The sequence below is a fragment of the Oryctolagus cuniculus genome, chromosome X, assembly GCF_964237555.1.
Source record: "Oryctolagus cuniculus chromosome X, mOryCun1.1, whole genome shotgun sequence".
NCBI lineage: Eukaryota > Metazoa > Chordata > Mammalia > Lagomorpha > Leporidae > Oryctolagus > Oryctolagus cuniculus.
In genome coordinates this window covers 5,149,511-5,155,510 of record NC_091453.1, presented here as the reverse complement: position 1 = coordinate 5,155,510, position 6,000 = coordinate 5,149,511, and the positions used below count along the sequence as shown (strand labels likewise).

The 6,000-nt window shown below is 54.2% G+C and overlaps 1 protein-coding gene across 17 annotated transcripts in view; it reads left to right on the top strand.

Annotated features, from left to right (window-relative positions):
- The first annotated feature begins 4,691 nt into the window (after nt 1–4,691).
- ADGRG2 (adhesion G protein-coupled receptor G2) overlaps nt 4,692–6,000 on the top strand; it is a 102,138-nt gene continuing 100,829 nt past the window's right edge. For 13 of the 17 annotated variants that reach the window (XM_017349820.3, XM_017349818.3, XM_017349819.3 and 10 more), the window contains exon 1: nt 4,722–4,884. The gene's annotated coding sequence lies outside the window, so the exon portion shown is untranslated. Of the gene's footprint in view, nt 4,885–5,433; nt 5,981–6,000 lie in introns of those variants that run through there. The other 4 variants (XM_051826977.2, XM_051826972.2, XM_070066628.1 and 1 more) reach the window with 4 other exon arrangements.

Here is a 6,000-nt window from a genome sequence, read left to right as displayed (position 1 = left end):
ATGTGGCCTGGCCTGCAGAGTCATCTCTCACTACTGAGGAACCTAAAAGGCTTGTCCTCCTGCCTGCTCCCTACCACAATTCCCAAGGCCCAGGGCTTGCTCACTGCCAGGCAGGGTGGTGGCAAGTTTCACAAGCTAATCCCAGTGTGCAGAGTGACTGGGTTGCCTTTAGTTTCCTCTGCATTTTTGGGTTATTTGCTTTGGCACAGGGCCACTATGTTCAGCTCTTCCCAAGTTGGAGCGCATTCTCAGAAAGGGCTGGTCCCACCATCCTCATCTTAGTCGACGCCAAAGTCTGGTTTCATTTTTTCATTAAACTGCCATTGGTAACTTTCATTGAGCAGAATGACAACACGTCCAACTGTCTTCATTCAATTTTTTGCATAACAGAGGGCCTTTTTTTTTTTTTTACCTCCCATGAGAATGCGTGATTTATCTCCTTCATTGTGCAATAGGCTCACCACTGTTACAACTAACACAATGTTCTGGATAAAAATGTTGCTGTTTCACATGGTGACTTCACTCAAGCTGGCAGTGACTGGTCTCTCACCTACATCCACCAGAGCCCACAATGGGGGGTGGCAGCAGGTGGGGTGGGGATCACATCAACAGAGGCCTCCCTGGTTTGATTGAGGTGCTGTGAAGGGCTAGGACCACCTTTTGCCCATCTTCTTCTGCCTAGGGTCTGGCACATAGTAGCTATGGTAGCGACCAGTGCTCTTTACCAGGTATTACCAACTCTTCACTTCCTGGGCCCTCAAGGGCAGCATTTCCTGGCCCTCTGTGCCTGGGTGCAACTATGGCAAAAGCTCACACGCATGGGTTGGGAGCAGAAGTGTTGCACATCACTTCTAGGCTAAGCATTTAAATGCTTGGGCTCCAGCTCAGTACCCAGACATGTTTGAGAAGGCGGTTTGCTCAGTTAATACTGGGTTGCTCAGTGATTGCCATGGGTAGAGCTCCCCTTCTAACCTGTGATGAACACGTTGAATGAATGAATGAATGAACGAACAACTTAACAAGAAGACACCTCAAAGCAGTGTTGCTCTGGAGTTTCTGTAAAGGAGAGACTCGGGCATGGTAATCTGATTACAGGTATGAGAGACCATGAGCATATTGGCTAGGGAACTTGCTTTGTTTGTATACTATACTGTTTTAATTAGATACCTCTTATTGGGGGTGTGGGAGAGTTGATGGAGATTAAGGGACGGGGGCTAAAGTACCCCAAACCAGCCCTTGGCACTGTCATGGGTGTTCTGATTGCCTTTGTCACCGCCTGCACATTTTCCAAGTGGGGAAACTGAGACCAAAATGGACTAAGTGACAAAGCTGACGGACACCAAGCCCCTCACTTCTTGTCGGTCGGCCCAGTGCTCTTGCCATCCCATCTTTCTACCCTTCACAGCCAGCTGTAAAGAGAGCGAGGGCTCAGGAGCCACGCTGAGTGACCCTAGCCCTGGCTCTGCTACTGCTGCACAGTCCTCAGTGGGTTGCCACGAGACTTATGTTAACTCAAGGGTGAAGCATGTGAACACCTGACAACGCCCGTTGCCAGTGGTGGTGGTTGTTCTAGATCCTCATCCCACTGCCTTCACTTATTCTCTTCCCACTCTCCTTTCCCTCGGGAAGTGATGACCGAGACCATTGTGTGGGGTGTCTACAGACTATTTGGCCACAGGTAGATTGCTTTCGATGTTCTCAGGAGAGCAGGGCGTGGAGCGCTGGCGAGTTGTTCTCCTGGGCCACATCGCTTTGCGCTCCGCACTAGGCAGCCCACCAGTGGGAGGGGGCAAGGAGACAAGGCTTTCTGCCCTCCTTACTCAGCCTCTGGGCTGCCTGCTGATCCATGCACGCCTGGCCATCAAAACCAACACTGGCTCAAACACCCTGTGGGCAAGAGCCATTGCTGGGACATTAGCCCGGGGGCTTTGGCCAAATAGTCAACCGCAAATCCTAAGCACCCATGGCCTGCCTTCCTTCAGGTCACCATCCAGTACCTGCGTAGGAGGCGCAGGAGCAGGGCTTCCTGTCCCAGGAAGGGCTCAGAGTCCCTTGGAGGAGGGCCACGGTGGCCTCTTTAGTCACAGCCTCCTTCCTTTCTGCCGGTCCCAATACGGCAGTTCTGTTGGTCTGATAGTGTGTGTCAGGGGGAATGAAAGCTTTGCTGGAAGTGTATCAAAATATGAATTTTTAATTTTAGGGTAAGAACTGACTCATTTTTTTTTAAGACATATTTCCTTAAACTACAAGTTTGTTTAAAGGAAAAGCATACTTATTCTGGTATCTTAATTTTAGATACTCAAGTAGTTTTCAATATAAGATATACCTATTTTAACTTTGTTTTTGACAGGCAGAGTTAGAGAGAGAGAGAGAGAGAGAGAGAGAGAGAGAGAGAGAGAGAGGTCTTCCTTCTGTTGGTTCACCCCCAAATGGCCGCTACGGCCAGCTCACTGCGCCAATCCGAAGCCAGGAGCCAGGTGCTTCTCCTGGTCTCCTATGCGGGTGCAGGGCCCAAGCACTTGGGCCATCCTTCACTGCCTTCCCAGGCCACAGCAGAGAGCTGGACTGGAGGAAGAGCAACCAGGACAGAATCCAGCATCCCGACCGGGACTAGAACCCCAGGTGCCAGCGCCGCAGGCAGAGGATTAGCCAAGTGAGCCGCGCCACTGGCCTTAACTTCTTATTGAAGTAAAACACAGAGCAGTGCCCATGCAGTCCTTACAAGAGTAGCCCAGGGAATTCTCCCAAATGGAATAGAGCCATGTACTACCTGATGATGTTTCAGTCAAGAAAGGAATCCATCTATGACAATAGTCCCCACAGCTAGGGCTGGGCTGGGCCAAAGCCAGGAGCCAGGAATTGCATCTGGGTCTCCCACAAAGATTCAGGGGCCCAAGCACTTGGGCCATTCTCTGCTGCTTTCCCAGATGCATTAGCAATGAGCTGGGTGGGAAGCATAGTAGGTGGGATTCCAACTGGCACTCCAATATGGGATGCTGGCGTCTCAAGTGCTTTAACCAATTGCACCACAATGCCAGTCCCAACCTGTTTTATTTTTTATAGAAACAGAAGCACATAGCATGTATACTTTTGTGTCTCACCTCCTTGGTTGAACCTCCTTTATAAGGTCGGTACAGGTTCAGCATCACAATAGCTCACGCCTTTGCATTGTGGCCTGGTATTCCATTTTGAGACTATCCTCCACAATGTTTGTAATCTGTTGCTGCTGCTGCTGGACATTTGGGTAGTTTCTAACTACAGCTATTACCAATATAGAGTGGTACAGTGTTCTAGCACGTCGCCTTCAGGAAACATACACACTCAGTTGTACTGAGTACACACCTAGAGAGGGAATTGCTGGCGGGGGCTGGGAGGCAGGGAGTCCTACGCTCAGCTTTGGTGCATTCTGTCAGAGTTTTCCAAAATGCTTGCAGCAATTTCCACTCCTCCTGGCAGTGCATGAGAGTTTGGGTGACTGTACACGCTACAAAGTCTATTTTGTCACAAGTCAAATATATGTGCTAATTCAAATGGAAATAATTGAGCCTTCCTGAGTAAGACCGAGCCTGTTTATGAAATACCCGGTGTGCCTGCTCCTAACTTCTCACTTGTTATGTAACCCAAAGCAGCTCGCTGACCTCCAGTCCTCCTCAATTCAACCAGTCAAGAGCCTCTGGGAAAACACTGGCCATTCATTCATGCGTCTAGCATGTTGTGAGTGTTAACAAATTGGTGTCTGCAAAACAAACGCAGCCCCTCGTGCCAAGCGCCCTGGTGTGTCTGATCCAGCGCGCCAGCCAGGGTGTGCTCTGCAGACGCACCCTCATCAACATCGCACCTCCAGGGCCCAGAGCACGATTCAGAATCCGCAAGTTTATTGCGCTCCCAAGGAAAACCGAAAACCAGCATGTTCGCCTGCGAATTTCAAAAGAGAAGGGTACTTTTCAAGGGATAAAGCACTTCCCAAGCACAATTCTGAGAGTTTGTTTTCTCTTAGTCTTGCCAACTGGTTTTCCTTGTAGAATTGGGCTCCCGTTTCTGCATCTGTAAAAAAGTGGGATGCTTGGACAGTTGCATAGAGGCTCTATAAGCCCTGTCTAGATTTAGCTTCTACTCTAACGAACGTACAGAGCACTCAGGGGAGGGGCAGTTTACGAAGTGACAGAGTCCAGGCAGAGGGGAGCAGGGCCACTTCGTAAACTGCCCCTCCCCTGAGCGGACAGAGCGCTAAGTGCTCTGTGTATGGTGCCCTTTCTCAGGCCTTTTCTACCGGTCTCTCCAAAGCACCCCCTCAAGTAGTCTGGCATCTCATTTCTACATTCAGGAACATTCTGGTAACGGGGTCACCTGGGGCTCCCACCCAGCACAGCACATGGTGCTGGAAGTGGCAAGACAGGCATTTGGGCATCAGGGTGGCCCCTAAAGGTGAGCGGCTGGTTCCGGAAGTTGGGGACCCCAAGGAAGGGCACATATGATCAGGTACACGGCATCTGAGGATCTAGAAGTCCAGGGAGCCAAGAGTGCTGCGGGGACCCTGGCCAGGGTGGCGTGGGCAGCCAGGCTCACGGTCCCCACCCCACCCCCAGCCCACCGCCCTGAGCCCCCAGGGTTCGGGCAGCCCAGCCCGCACTGCTTGCTCACACCCGCCTCTCTCAGCGCCCCGCCCGCTCCCCACCTCCGCGCCCAGCTTCAGCCGCCGCCGCCGAACACCGGACGCGCCACGCTGCGCTGGGCAGCTCGGAGCCCGCGGGCAAGCGGTCCGGGAGAGCGGGGGCGGCGCCCAGCCCGGGGGAGGGAGGAGGAGGAGGAGGAACGCAGCCGGAGCGAAGGGGGAAAAGGAGGGCCGGAGGGCGCCCGCAGCCAGCCCGTCGCCGGGATCGGCAGGTAAGCACCCGCGCCCAGATGGCTCCGTCTGTCCCCTTAGACCGAGCCCAGAGAGCTGGCGACCGGCACCCGAGGCTCGGGACCCGGAGGGTGATGGCCCAGCGGGGCGGACGCTCCCTCCTCCTGGCCGCGGATCTGAGCCGGAGTTCGGGGCTGTCCCGAAAGGCTGAGGCCGGCCCGGCGACAGTGCAAAACCGTGCGCCCTCGGACAGAGGACTCTGGGGACGTAAACTCTGAGGGGGGGACGTGTGTATCCCAAACCTTTAAACCCACTCAGGCGCTCCCCACTTCTCTGGGAAACCAAGCCACGAGCCTTAACTCGTGGCGCGGGCCGACTGCGAGACGCCAGCTCCCGGGGACGGGGACTCGGTTTACCGCGCAGGGCAGTGGGTGTGGCAGTGCCTGTGGAGCGCGAGCGAGCAGCCCCAGCGCTGGCGCGGGACGGCTTGGCGCAGCACCACCTGGCGGGGTCCAGAGCAGGTGGCCCTGGGCGCGACGGCTTGGAGCCGCAGACCCGAGCCAGGGGGTGAACACCGGCGGTGGTCCGGGGCTCTGCGCACTTCGGCAGGAGCTTGAGTTCTGAGGGAAAGAAAGAGGAGCAGCCAGAGGTTTCCCGTGGCTGCCGCGACAGTGACACTCCTCAGCCTGTACTGTGCGCCCGAATCCCTTGAGGATCTCCTCAAAATGAGATTCAGGTTCCTTAGGTCTGGGGTGGGGCCTGGGCGTCTGCATTTCTAACCCGCGCCCGGATGCTGCTACCGCCGCCCATGGCTCACAGGCTCTACAGAAGTAATTTTTGTCCAACGGGCTGAAAAGCTTCAGATAAGTGCGAGACCGGGAGGACTTCACAGCTGCACCTCCACCCCCCACACACACACATCGAAAGCAGTGCTGTTCACTTCATAGAAGTGCTTTACTTACCAGCTTTCCAGCCAGATACGCTCGCTCATATATTACAGCAGAGCTGGCTTCAGGAGCAAGCCAACCGCACTTGGTTTCATGCTGAAATTCGTAATGATCGTAGGCCAAAGGAACCGCGCATTCATTGTGCCCTGAGCCCCACCAATTCCGCAGTGGATCTGGAGAGCTCCCAGAGGTGGGTAAGGACCCCTTTTC